The sequence below is a fragment of the Physeter macrocephalus genome, chromosome 7 (genome assembly GCF_002837175.3).
Source record: "Physeter macrocephalus isolate SW-GA chromosome 7, ASM283717v5, whole genome shotgun sequence".
Lineage (NCBI taxonomy): Eukaryota > Metazoa > Chordata > Mammalia > Artiodactyla > Physeteridae > Physeter > Physeter macrocephalus.
This window is the reverse complement of record NC_041220.1, coordinates 27,155,858-27,170,367: the sequence shown is the minus strand read 5'-3', so window position 1 is coordinate 27,170,367 and position 14,510 is coordinate 27,155,858. Positions and strand designations below refer to the sequence as shown.

Sequence of the window (14,510 nt, the reverse complement as noted above, 5' to 3'; positions counted from 1 at the left end):
AAATAAAGAAACAAACAGAAACTATCCTTGAGATAGACAAGAAGGTAGACATACTAGACAAAGATTTAAAAACCACTGTTGTAAAAATACTCAAAGAACTAAAGGAAGATGTGGGGAAAGTCATAAGCAATGCATGAACAAAATGGCAATGCCAATAAAGAGACAGAAAATTTTAAAAGATACCCAAAAGAAATTCTAGGGCTGAAAAATACAATAACCGAAATGAAAAATTCACTGAAGGGATTCAAAGGCAGATTTCAACAGGCAGAAGGAAGATTCAGCAAACTTGTAGATAGGATAATTGGAATTATCAAGTCTGAGGAACAGAGAAAAAAAGTAAGATTAAAGAAAAGTAAACAGAGCCTAAGGGACTTGTGGGACATCATCAAGTGGACCAACTTACACATTGTGGGAGTACCAGAAGGAAAAGAAAGAAAGAAAGTGAAGGAGAGATTATTTGAAGAAATAATGGCTGGAAACCTCCAAAATTTGATGAGAGACAAGAAGGTAAACATCTAAGGTTGGGAATTCCCTGGTGGCGCAGTGGTTAAGAATCTGCCTGCCAATGCAGGGGACATGGGTTCGATCCCTGGTCCGGGAAGATCCCACATGCCGTGGAACAACTAAGCCCGTGCACCACAACTACTGAGCCTGCGCTCTAGAGCCCACAAGCCACAACTACTGAGCCCACACGCCACAACTACTGGAGCCCGCAAGCCCTAGACCCCGCGCACCACAACTACTGAGCCCACACGCTGCAACTACTGAAGCCTGCACACTCTAGGGCATGCATGCCTCAACTACTGAGTCCATGTGCTGCAGCTACTGAAGACTGTGTGCCTAGTGCCCATGCTCCACAACAAGAGAAGCCACCGCGGTGAGAAGCCTGCGCACTGCAACAAAGAGTAGCCCCCACTTGCCGCAGCTAGAGAAACCCTGCGTGCAGCAACGAAGACCCAATGCAGCCAAAACAACAACAACAACAAAAAACCTAAGGTCAATGAAATCCAAGTAGTATGAATTCAAAGATATCCATACTGCTATCATTATAATCAAACCTTTAAAATTCAAAGACAAAGAGAATCTTAAAAGCAGCAAGAGGAAAGCAAATGGTCACACACAAGCGGTCCTCAATAAGATTATCAGCAGATTTGTTATCAGAAAATTTGGAGGCAGGAAGGCAGTAGGTGGATATATTCAAGTGTTAAAAGAAAGAATCTGTCAACTAAGAATCCCAGGAATCCTATATCCAGCAAAACTGTCCTTGAAAAGTGAGGGAGAAATTAAGACATTCCCAGATAAACAAAATCTGAGCGAGTTCTTTACCACTAGACCTGCCCTGCAAGAACTCCTAAAGGGAGTCCTGCAGGTTGAAACAAAAAGACACTAGACAATAACTTGAAGCTTTATGAAGAAATAAAGATCTTAGTAAAGGTAAACATATGGGCAGTTATTAAAGTTAGTATTACTGTACCAATAGTCTATGACTCCATTTTTTTTGTCTTCTGCATGATTTCATAGACTAATACATTTTTTTAATTTATTGTTGTAAAAGCTAGTATTATTATAACTTTTGTCTGTAACTCCACATTTTATTTTCTACATAATTTCAAAAGGCTAATGCCTTTAAAAAAACAAAATATTAGTTTAAGTTTTGGACACACCAGTGTAAAAAGATATAATTTTGTGACACCAGTAACTGAAAGGGGTGGGGATGTAGCTATGAATGAGCAGTTTTTGAATGTTTTTGGAGTTAAGCCAGTGTGAATTCAAATTAGTGTTATAAGTTTAGGATGTTAAATATAATCATCGTGGTAACCACAAAGAAAATAGTTATAGAGTATACATAAAAAGAAATTAGAAGAGAATTAAAACCTTTCACTACAGAAAAATTAACTAAATACAAAAGAGACCGTAATGCAGGAAACGAGGGACAAGAAAGCTACAAGGCATATAGAAAACAAATAGCAAAATGATAGAACTCCCTCTTTATCAACAATTACTTTAAATGTAAATGGATTAAACTCTCCAATCAAAAGACAGAGATTGGCAGAATGGGTTAATAAACAGATCCAACTAAATGCTGTCTACAAGAGAGACTCATTTTAGATCCAAAGACACAAATAGATTGAAAGTGCAAAAATGGAAAAAGATATTCCATGCAAATAGTAACCAAAAGTGAGCAGGGGTGGCTATATTAATATCAGACAAAATAGACTTTAAATCAGAAAAGTACAAGAGACAAATGAGGACATTACATATTAATAAAAGGTTCAATACAGCAAGAAGATATTACCATTATAAACACTTATGCACCTAATAATGGACCATCAAAATATATGAAGCAAAAATTGACAGAATTGAAGGGAGAGACATTTCTACAATAATATTTGGAGACTACAATATTTGACTATCAATAATGGGTAGAACAACCAGACAGAATATAAGTAAGGAAATAGAGGACTTGAACAACGTAATAAACCAACTAGATCTAACAGGTCTAATACAGGTCACTCTACTCGATAACAATGAAATACACATTCTTCTCAAGTGAGCATGTAATGAATATTTTCCAGGATAGATATATATTAGGTCACAAATGAACTCTCAGTAGATCAAAAGATATATCATACAAAGTATCTTCTCTGACCACAACAGAATGAAGTTAAAAATCAATCACAGAATGAAAACTGGAAAATTCACAAATTTGTGGAAATTAAACAACTAATGGATCAAAGAAAAAAATCACAAGGGAAATTAGAAAGTACTCAGAGACTATGATAGACTGAATGTTTGTGTCCCCCTCAAATTTGTTGAAAATCTTACCCCCAGTATGGCTGTATTTGGAGATGAGACCCTTAGGAAGTAATAAGGTTAAATGGGGTAGTAAGTATGGGCCCTTGATCTGATAGGATTAGTATCCTTATAAGAAGAGACACCAGAGAGTTCTCTCTCTCTCTCTCTCTCTCTCTCTCTCTCTCTCTCTCTCTCTCTCCCCCCTCACCAAGGAAAGGCCATGTGAAGACACACTGAGAATGTGACCATCTGCAAGCCAGGAGGAGAGCTCTCACCTTGATCTTTCCAGTTTCCAGAACTGTGAGAAAATACATAATTGTTGCTTGAGCCACAGAGTCTGTGGTATTTTGTTACAGCTGCCCTAGTAGAGAGATTTTGGTACCATGAAGTACGTTGCTGCTGTAAAAATACCTAAAAATGTGGAAATGGCTTTGGAACTGGGTAATGGGTAGAGGCTGGCAGATTTGGGGGATACTTGCTAAAAAAAATCCTCACTTGCCATGAAGGGACTGTTGGTAGACATATGGATTCTGGTGAGGGATCTTAAAGCAAAGAGGAGAGCCAGAGAGAAAAGCTCCATCTTCTTAGGGAATATGTAAATAATCATAAAGAAAATATTGGTAGAAATATAGATGTTAAAGGCTATTCTGGTGAGATCTCAGATGGAAATGAAGAACAGGATACTGGAAATTGATAAAAAGGCGATCCTTGTTATAAAGTGGCAAAGAAGTTGGCTGACTTGTGCTCTAGTAGTTTGTGGCAGATAGAAGTTGTGAACAATGAAATTGGATATTTAGCTGAGGAGATTTCTAAGCACAATGTTGAAGGTGAAACCAGGGCCTCTTGACCACTTAAATGCAAGAGGAGAGCTATGAATGAAAGAAGGAATTATTAAACAAAACAGAACCAGAACTTAAAGATTTGGAAAATTCTTAGCCCCTCCATATTGCAAAAAATGAGAAAGCATGTAGTAAGGAGAACACCAAGCATGTGGTTGGACTGCAACTCAATGAAAAGATTGTGGGATTATAGGATCAGAAACCCTGCCAGTTTGAACTGAAGGGGACAGGGGTGAACTAAATGAAAGAAGGCTGTTGGAATTCTTAGATTCAAGAGAAAAGGACAGTAGGGCTATTTGGCTGTGAACATGTGCTATTCTTCAAGAAAAGGGAATAATGATCCTGAAGGTGATTCAGAGATCATCAGGCTCACAGCCTCAGTTTTAATGGCCAGACAGCCTCTGCTCAGAAGAGCTGTGAGGACAAGATTCCTGCCTGGCAGAATTGCAGGGGTGTGACCCTTGCCCAGTAGAGCTGTGGAGATGGGTCCACTGCCCCAGTGAGTCCAGAAGGTGGGACAGCCACCACAGTGGGTCCAGAAGGCAGACCATCAAACAAAATAGGACTATACTTGGGCCTTAAGCTCTAATGGAATTTGCCTTGCTAGGTTTTGAACTTGCTCGGGAGCCATCGCCCCTTTCTTCCTTCCAGTTTCTCTCTTTTGGAATGAGAATGTCTACTCTATGCCTGTCCCACCATTATATTTTGGAAGAACATAACTTGTCTGGTTTACAGCTGGAGAGGAATTTTGCCTCAGTATGAATTGTACCTGGAGTCTCACCCATATATGATTTAGATCATTTTCAGATGAGGCTTTGGACTTTGGGGCTCTTGATATGGAATGAATGTATTTTGCATGGAAGGACATGAATTTTGAGGGCATAATGTTATGGACTGAATGTTTGTGTCCCCTCAAAATTCATGTTGAAGCCCTAATCCCGGTGTGACTGTATTTGGAGATGGGACCTCTAAGGAAGCAACTAAGGTTAAATGAGGTAAGAAAGGTAGGGTCCTGATCCAATAGAATTAGTGTCCTTATAAGAAGAGACATCAGAGAGCTCTGCCTGCCTCTGTCTGTCTGTTTCTCTCTCTCTCTCTCTCTCTCTCTCTCTCTCTCTCTCTCTCTCTCTCTCTCTCTACAGGCACAAGAAGAGTTTGTGTGAGCACACAGTAAGAAGGCAGCAGTCTGCAACTCAAAGGGAAAGTTCTTACCAGACACCAACTCTGTTGGCACTTGATCTCCAGTCTCCAAAACTGTGAGAAAATAAATTTTTGTTGTTTAAGCCACCCAATCCATGATTTTCTGTTACAACCTCCCAAGCAGACTAAGACAGCGACAAATGAAAATGAAAGCACAGCATACCAAAACTTATAGGATGAAGTGAAAGCAGTGCTAAGGGGGAAATTTATGGTTATAAACACTTACATTAAAACCCCCCAAAATATTTTAAATCAATAACCTTAACTTTACAACTTATGGAACTAGAAAAAAGAAGAACAAACTAAACTCCAAGTTAGAAGAAGGAAGGAAATAATGAAGAGTAGAACACAGATAAATGAAATTGAAACTAGAAAATCAATAGAGAAAAATCAACAAAACCAAAAGTTGGTTCTTCAAAGTGATCAACAAAATGGACAAACTGTTAGATTGATTGACTAAAAAAATAAAGAGAGAAGACTCAAATTACTAAAATCAGAAATGAAAGTGGGAACATTACTACTGACCATAGGGTTAAAAGGATTATAAAAGAGTACTATAAGTGATTGTGTGCCAACAAATTGGATACTTAGATGAAATGAACAAATTCTTAGAAACATAAAACCTACCAAGACTGAATCATGAAGAATTAGAAAATCTGAATAGACCTATAACTAGTAATGAAATTGAATCATTAATCAAAAATTTCCTAACAAGCGAAGCCCTGGACCTGGTGGCTACACTGGTGAATTCTACCAAACATTTAAATAAGAACTAATATCAATCCTCAAATTTTCCAAAAATTGATGAGAAAGAAATACTTCCTAACTCATTCTATGAAGCTAGCCTGATAACAAAGTCAGACAAAGAAACTACAAGAAAAAAAATGTAGACCAATATCTTATGAATGCTGATGCAAAAATTATCAACAAAATACTAATAAACTGAATTCAACAGTATATTAAAAGGATTATACACCATCACCAAGTGGGATTATTTCTGGAGTGCAAGAATAATTTAACATATGAAAATCAATCAGTGTAATATACCACATTAATAGAATGAAGGGGGCTTCCCTGGTGGCGCAGTGGTTGAGAGCCCGCCTGCCGATGCAGGGGACATGGGTTCGTGCCCCGGTCCGGGAACATCCCACATGCAGCGGAGCGGCTGGGCCCCGTGAGCCATGGCCGCTGAGCCTGCGCGTCCGGAGCCTGTGCTCAGCAACGGGAGAGGCCACGACAGTGAGAGGCCCGCGTACCGCAAAAAAAAAAAAAAAAAAAAAGAATGAAGGGAAGAAATCCATATGATCATCTCAATTGAGGCAGAAAAAGCATCTGACAAAATTCAATACCCTTTCATGATGAAACCATTCAACAAACTAGGAACAGAATGAAACTACCCTAAAACAATAAAAATAGTATATGAAAAATCCACAGCAAACATCATCCTCAATCATGGAAGGCTGAATTCTTTTCCTCTAAGATCAGGAAAAAAGTAAGCATGCCTGGTTTTGCCACTTCTATTCAACATAGTAATGTCCCAGCCAGAGAAATTAGGCAAGAAAAAGAAATAAAAGGCATCCAAATTTGAAAGGAAGAAGTAAGATTATCTCTGTAGATGTAGATTATTTTTCTGCCCAGGGCTCTAGGACGATATACTTTATTTCCCTAACTCAGTAAGTAGAATTTCTCTAGTTTTTGTTTTGTTTTGTTTCTTTGTTTTTTTGGTTTTTTTACTTATAAAGAAACACTCCTGGATCCCTGATGTTATGCCTGTAGCTCAGTTTTACCTCCCTGGGTAAAGGTCTATCCTTGAATTTCTTTTCTTTCCCAGACTTGAAATTCTAGCTCCTAGACAGTAAGACTCATCACTAGTCCTGATTACCTAGTGAGCCCCATATTTTTGGCTTCAGCTTACCACTTGTATTAGTTTGATAGGGCTGCTGTAACAAAGTACCACAGATTGGTTGGCTTAAACAGCAAAAATGTATGTCTCACAGTTCTGGAGGTTAGAAGTCTGAGATCAAAGTGTCAGCAGGGTTGGTTCCTTCTGAGGGCTAGGAAGAAAAATCTGTTTCATGCTTCTCACCCACCTTCTTATAAAGATACCAGTCATATTGGATTAGGGGCCTGCTGTACTCCAGTTATGACCTTATCCTAACTTAAATACTTATATTTTCAATGAAACTATTTCCAAATCAGATCACATTCTGAGGTACTGTGGGTTAGGACTTCAATGTATGAGTGTTTGGGGGGACACAATTCAACCCATGACACTACTCTTCAAGTTCCTTCTTCATTTCTAGCACCTGCATATTTCTCATTTTTAAATTTATAACTCAACTATTTAATTTTGTTTGATTGTACTATTTTATTCAGCATACCAGTTTATATTTGAAGTGAGGGGGCAATGTCCCACATCAGTACAATCCACTAGTTGGCTGGAATTTTATTCTTCCATGATTTAAATGGTGAGAAAATTAAAAAAGAATCATCAACTAATATTTTAAAAGAAATTAATAAGGGCATAAAAGAAGGAACACAAAATTTTAAAAAGATATTAGCAATAAAGAAAGGGTAGGTTTGAAATATAACTTAGGAGAACTTCTAGAAATGAAAAATATAGTCATTGGAAATACAAAATTCAATGGATACATTAAGCCGTATGTTAGACACAATTGAAGAAAGAGTTAGTGAACTGAAAGATCAATCTGAGAAGGTAACAATAATGCAGCACAGAGAGGATAAATGGGGGAAAAGGTAAGAAAAGAAAAGAGTAAGAAAGAGGGGTTAAAACATGAATTTTAATTTTAAATTAATTTAATTTTAATTTAAAAGTTAAAATGAGGAGATCTAACATTTGCTTCATGAGGAGCTCCAAAAAATATAGGAGGAATAGAGAGAACTAGCAACTCCCGTATATGAAGAGATAAAGGCAGAGACTTTTTCATAATTGAGAAAGGCATTGATTTAGAAAATGCCAACTGTGGTTAATTCCTAATTATTCAAGAGTTGACACTTGTCCCACTCACCTAGGTAAGGAAACTCTAAGGAAGATCCTTAATTTTGTGTTGGTATTTCTGGGAAATGATTTTGTTGTGGAAGAGGTTGAAACTACTGGCTATGAAGTAAAAAGACTTATCTGAAGCCTTCTTACATTTTTCTCCATTTCCAACTCGCATTACATTACAATAATACAAATTATGCCCTTTTAGTTATTGAACGATCCGTTATCAAAGTAGAATTTAGTGCATTTGTGTTATTGAGCAGGTTAATGAATTAAATAATATATTAAGTTCAACTTTCTCTTTAAAGAAAATTTAGAAAATATTTAGACGGAAGCTATGGCCATACATTCTTAGGGTGTGTTTTGCAGTGCTTAACTAGTACATGGTTCTTATTCTGAATGTAATACTTGTTTAGGAATTTAAACAATAAACAATATTTTATACATACTTCTGCTTAAAGTCACATTTTGTCATATTTGGCTGCAAAGCATATGGTAGAATCAGCACAGTGCCTATCCAATGGAAATATGAACAGGACCACACAAAACGGTTCCACTGTGTCATTTTGTTCAATGTGGCTTCATGAAAATAAACTCTTCTCACCACAAAAACTTGCTTGTCATTTACCACTTTTTAAAATGATCACTTTTAACTTCATTTCCAGCACCTTATCCCTTTTCTAACCGTTGTCTACTCTAACGTGATTTGAAGATTTGTTTATTTTGCTTTGGAATCCCTCATTCTTCATTTTTACCACATTTCTAACTATAAAATGCATATTAAAACATGTTAAGCTTTTGGGATAGTTTGATGTCGGTAATGTAAGATTTTTGGCTCATTCATTTAGACTTTTGTGGTATTCGTATTCGTATATTTGATATTTTTCTGTGTTCTAACTTTTAGAGATTTTCTTTTAGCACATAATTGAGAACTGACTTAATTCTCCAGAACATTCAACTTAAACTTTATTCAACTTTCTTTTTCAGTCTGTTTATCAGACAGTGTATTTATGGGCATTTTTTATCCAGGAATCTTAGATTTTCTTTATGCTAACCCAAGACACAGAACTGAGCTTCAAAACAGGCATGAATTACTTCCAGATATCCTAATAGGTGAGAGACAGAGTAATAGCATAATGTTCCTTGCATCAGCAGAAGAGCAAGACTTGGGCAATCATGATACCGTCTATTTGCAGTCATTCATAGCCTACACTTTCTAAAGGGTAACATCCTAAACAGGACACAATATTCTAATAAGGATTTGATACAGAATATTGTTGAGGGGAATTTTAAGTGCCTATTAACATTCATTTTAATACATTCTTATATCACATAATGCTTTTATTATACTTGTTTTTTTCTCAACTTCAGCACCATTGAAAATTTGGACCAGATAATTCTCTGTTGTGGGGAGATTTTGTTGTGTGTAGTATGTATAGTAGTATCCCTGGTTTCTATCCACTAGATGCCAGTAGCACCCTCCTCAATCATGACAGGCAAAAATGTCTCCAGACAAATTGCCAAATGCATCTTGCTGGGTAAAATCATCCCTGGTTGAAAATGACTGGTTTAGGGCATTATATTGCTAACTCATTCTGCTCACAGTCAAATCTAGTATTGACCCTTACTCCCAGATGTTTTTCTTTTGTCCTTAATGTTTACCTGTCAACTGTACTTTATTCTGCATGTGAATGATTTACTTTCTTTTCTAAGTATACGTATTTTGTCTTCATTTTTCACCTCATATTATAAGAAATTTACCCATTTCATCAGTCATTTGAAATTTATTTTTAACAGAATACAAACAACTGCATATATTTAATTTTTTTTATTTTGAACATTAGTAAAGATAAGAAATGTAGGGATTATCCCTGTCAAACACAGCTTAGAAGTGTTCTCCAAATTGATAATGTATCACTAATAATTGCCCTTTGAATGCCACCTCCAAATCAGTCATTCACTTCTTTAATATACACATGGCCCCAAGCCAACTTTTCTAAATGTCTTTAACTTTGTTTTGTGAAACAATCAAAATGCCTTATCAAAATCAGGAGAGATTACATCTCTACTTACTCCATATCTCTTTGGTAGAAACAAATAATTGTCTCTCAAAGTTTCTTTTTCACACAGTCACACTGGTTGCTTGCTAGTGATTGAGTGGAATCACTCTTGAATTACACAGGAGAGCACTGTATAGTCTGTGCTATTCTGTGAAAATGGAGTATGCTGAGGATGGCCAACATCTGTCAAAAGCACCCTTTTTATAAATCACAGATGGTGAGAAGTGGCACTTCTCTTATAGACACACAAAACCTTTATGGTTGGGCTATGAATAAGCATTGTCAAGCATCTTTTCCCCCAGATTTCTTCCATCCCTCCCATTCTTCCTTCATTTACTTATTGTCCATTGACCTATTTAGTCAACTAACAATTACTGATTACTCACTATGTATCAGGCATTAAGAACACAATGATGAAAACAGTAGGGACCTTGCCTTCAAGTAGCAGAAAGACTAATTTGGGGAGTGGGGTGAGGGAGACAAGTGAACAGTTATTTATACTACAATGTGCCATATGTGGTGATATACTCCTATATTCCATTATAGGAATATGCAGGAGAGGTGGTAGCAGGGAATGCTTCTCAGAGTGATGTCTAAATTCGGAATTTAAGGTGGAGTAGGAATTATTCTGGAGAAAAAGTGGGAAAGATATTCCAGGTGAAAAGAGTGGAATGAAAGAAGGCATGATGGGGGAAACTCAAATGGTTCAGTCTAGATGGAAAATTCTCCTCTTTCATCAGAAATATATTGAGGAGGAAACACTGAATATAGACCACCCATGATTTATATAAATATAGTTAGTGCCACAGCTCATGACTGTTTTTTCCTCCCAAGTTTCTACTGGTAATGGGAATATCTAAAAATTGCCACATCATTTTTGAGTGGATATTTCTTAATGGAGGCATAGATGGTTTTTCTAAAGGAATATCAGCAAAAACGCTGTTGCCTGACATAATGCTGACTTTGGAATGAGAATTAATTTATTCCTCTATTTCTCTATGATAATAATACTGTAATACCACATTATGCTATTTTATACCAATATTTTTAATTGTCATACCTAGTGAAAAAAGAAGGTAGCCAGTATATAACCACTGCTTAAATCCCAAGGAAATTAATGCTCTCTTTCATTTATTCACAATAGCTATGCTCTCTTTTCTTCCTATGTCTTTTTTCTTTGCTCATTTCTTATTTTCTAATTCATTCTTTCTTTATCTCTGGCCTTAGAACTCCTACCGTATCTTGTTATATACTGGACTAGGCTATGTTTGCTGTTCTCTAAGGGGATAAAGAATTAGATCACAGATCATAAATAATCCTCATGTTTGTTTGCAGATGGGCAGAATCATTTTTGTACCAGTTTATTTTAAGTTGAGAGCAAAGACTAATCTTGCTCATTTTTATTTGGTAATTTGAAAAATTAAACCAAGACATTGATCACCTACCTGAAAATAGGCAGCAATTACTATCATACACTTAACAGATAAGGAAATGTGTAAAATAAGCAGTGGACCTGCAGAGGATTTGTAGTAAATCAAAGAACCTATCAATAATCAAGCATGATGCATTGAATGGACTCTGGGTGTAATTTATTTATATAAAATAATCCAATTACATTCTTTCAAATGACCCTTCTTATAGTTGAAAAACCATGATATATTCTTGTACATTTTAGTGATGATTGATATTTCAGTGATAGTCGATATTTCTAGAATTTGCATTGGGAAGATACAATTTGCTGTCATAAAGGAACTCTCCTTGATATCATAAGCATGTGCTGCAAAACCTCTCTTGGGAAGAATTGGCTCATATCATTTGGCATCAATATCTAAGGTAGCCTGAAAAAAAAGGTGAGATTGCCTTGGTTTTGTGTAGGCACAATTTGGCCCCCAAAGATGTCCATGCCCTAATCTCTAGAACCTGTGAATATGTTACAGGGCAAAGAGGAATTAAGGTAAAAGACAAATTTTAAAGTTCCTATTCAGCTGATCTTAAAATAGGTGAGTCTGATGTAATCTCAAGGGCTCTTAAGTGTGTAAGTGGGAGATAGAAGTCAGAGCAGTGGGATGTGAGAAAGACTCAACCAGCCCTTGCTAGATTTGAAGGTGGAAGGATGCCACGAGCCAAGGAACAAAAGCAAACTGGAGAAGCTCAAAAAGGCAAGAAAATGAGTCTCGCTTGGAGCCTCCAGAAAGGAGTGCAGCCTGTAGACACCCTTATTTTAACCCAGTGAGACTCATTTCAGATGTCTGACCTCCAGAACTTTAAGATAATAAATTTGTGTTGTTTTAAACTACTACAATTGTGGTAAATGGTTACCGTAGCAACAGAAAACTGATATAGAATTACAGAGAGCGAGTTGGGACCGGATGGAGGATTCATCTAAGTGGATTCTGCCATAATGCCAATTCTCTTGTAATTTAGGAAAAAAAAATATGTAAGAAGATTTAGAGCATTGGAGTATCAAAGAAGATCTCTTCTAACTAGCCATATAGCCTTTGGTAATGGCAAAGTCTGATGTAAACTAAATGCATCTGAATAAAGGACTTAAATTTTGCTAAATTCAATCAACTATTGTCAGTTATATACTGAATTTCCTATAGTCAGGAAATAGGAAATTTTTTTTTTTTTGCTTTTTTTTTCTAGTAGGTAGGAATATGATCACATTCAACATATTGACAGCTGATTTTTGATGATGCTACTGCAATCAATGGATCAGTTGTTGCACACTCAGGGTACATTATGAATTCAATATTTCCTGTTTGGAATTTTTGTTGTCCTGAAATTTTCCTGAGCTTTATGGAAATACTGCTTTCTAGGATTCTGGTTTAGTGGGAAACAGTGTTAACTATAGGATCCCCAAGAAATGACACCCATGGAAAAATATGAAGTCCTATACCACTTCAGTAGAGTTGGGCATAAAAACTGACACAGACATTTAGAATACCCAGTGTAACTTTTCTCAACTAGTCTATCAATATTGCTAACATTCATCCCACTAAATATATGTGAAATGCATGGTATCCTGTTTTAATAACAAAGTGGGAACTTTTAGCTATGTGGAGCATATTTATTTTCTAAGATATTACCTTTCAGAAAAGAAAAGCATTGACAGTTTCTTGCTTGCCACTAGGAAAAAGGTATTCTACTGGCTCTGGACTTCACATGAGGACACTTCCTGGAATGGCAAACAGTTGTTGGTTTCTGCGCTTGTATATCACAGTAAAAATAATCTGCTTTTTCTTTTAACCCCTATTACTTCATTTTCATTGCAGAAAATTATTAACCTAGGTTCATGATCGGTATGGTAAATCGATGGAAAAATTGGTCCCAATTCTCTATCCCTTCTTGTAGTGATACCCTTCGCAATATGATTTTATAACATCTTACATCAAGAGTCCCTTGAATCTGGGATGGCCTTGTGACTTGCTTTGGTCAAAAGAATGAAGCAGTAGCACCTATTATGAAATTAGGCTTTAAGAGGCCTTGACCGTTTCAACTCTCTCTTGGACACCTGTCTTCACCATGAGAATAAGTCCAGGCAACTTGCTTGAGGATGATAAACCACATGAAGTGGAGCCAAGGCATCCTCACGTCTAAGAGCCAGCACCCAGAAGCATAAGCAACATCCATAATTGACCTACGGCTCACCAAAGAGGTAGTGGGGAAGCCACACAAGACCAAAAGAACTGCTCAGCTGAGTCCAGCCCAAACTGTTGTCAGAGAACTTTCAGGTAAATCATGTTGTCTTAAGCTATTTCCTTTAGGTTGGTTTGTTACACAGTCAGAAATAGCTAACTGTAGTAATATGTTTTATGGGGGTCTCTGAATGCACTTAAACTTTGTGTAAAATTTGGTGTGTGTTTATGTTTTTCTGGGAAGAACTTTTAGCACTTAGCAGTTCTCAGACAGTTGTGGTCCAGAAAAGTTTTATAAATCATTGCCTTCCTTATTGGTTTAGCTATAGGCTTAATCAAATACTAGATGTTAGACCCATTGACCTATTGCATGAAACTACTTGGATTCTTTTTTTTTTTTGAATTTTATTTTACTTATTTTTTATACAGCAGGTTCTTATTAGTTATCTATGTTATACATATTAGTGTGTATATGTCAATCCCAATCTCCTTCATCTCACCACCACACACCCCCCACCACTTTCCCCACTTGGTGTCCGTACGTTTGTTCTCTGCATATGTGTCTCTATTTCTGCCTTGCAAACTGGTTCATCTGTACCATTTTTCTAGATTCCACATATATGCGTTAATATACGACATTTATTTTTCTCTTTCTGACTTACATCACTTTGTACGACAGTCTCTAGATCCATCCACGTCTCTACAAATTACCCAATTTCATTCCTTGTTGTGGCTGAGTAATATTGCATTGTATACATGTACCACATCTTCTTTATCCATTCCTCTGTTGATGGATATTTAGGTTGCTTCCATGTCCTGGCTATTGTAAATAGTGCTGCAATGAACATTGGGGTGCATGTGTCTTTTTGAATTATGGTTTTCTCTGGGTATATGCCCAGTAGTGGGATTGCTGGGTCATATGGTAATTCTATTTTTAGTTTTTTAAGGAACCTCCATACTGTTCTCCATAGTG

At 36.7% G+C, this 14,510-nt stretch overlaps 1 long non-coding RNA gene across 1 annotated transcript in view; it reads left to right on the top strand.

The window, feature by feature from the left end:
• LOC102979803 (uncharacterized) overlaps positions 1 to 14,510 on the top strand; it is an 83,955-nt gene that overhangs the window by 13,429 nt on the left and 56,016 nt on the right. The window contains exon 7 of the long non-coding RNA XR_448353.4: positions 13,254 to 13,633. This is a non-coding gene — a long non-coding RNA (uncharacterized lncRNA). The remainder of the gene's footprint in view (positions 1 to 13,253; positions 13,634 to 14,510) is intronic.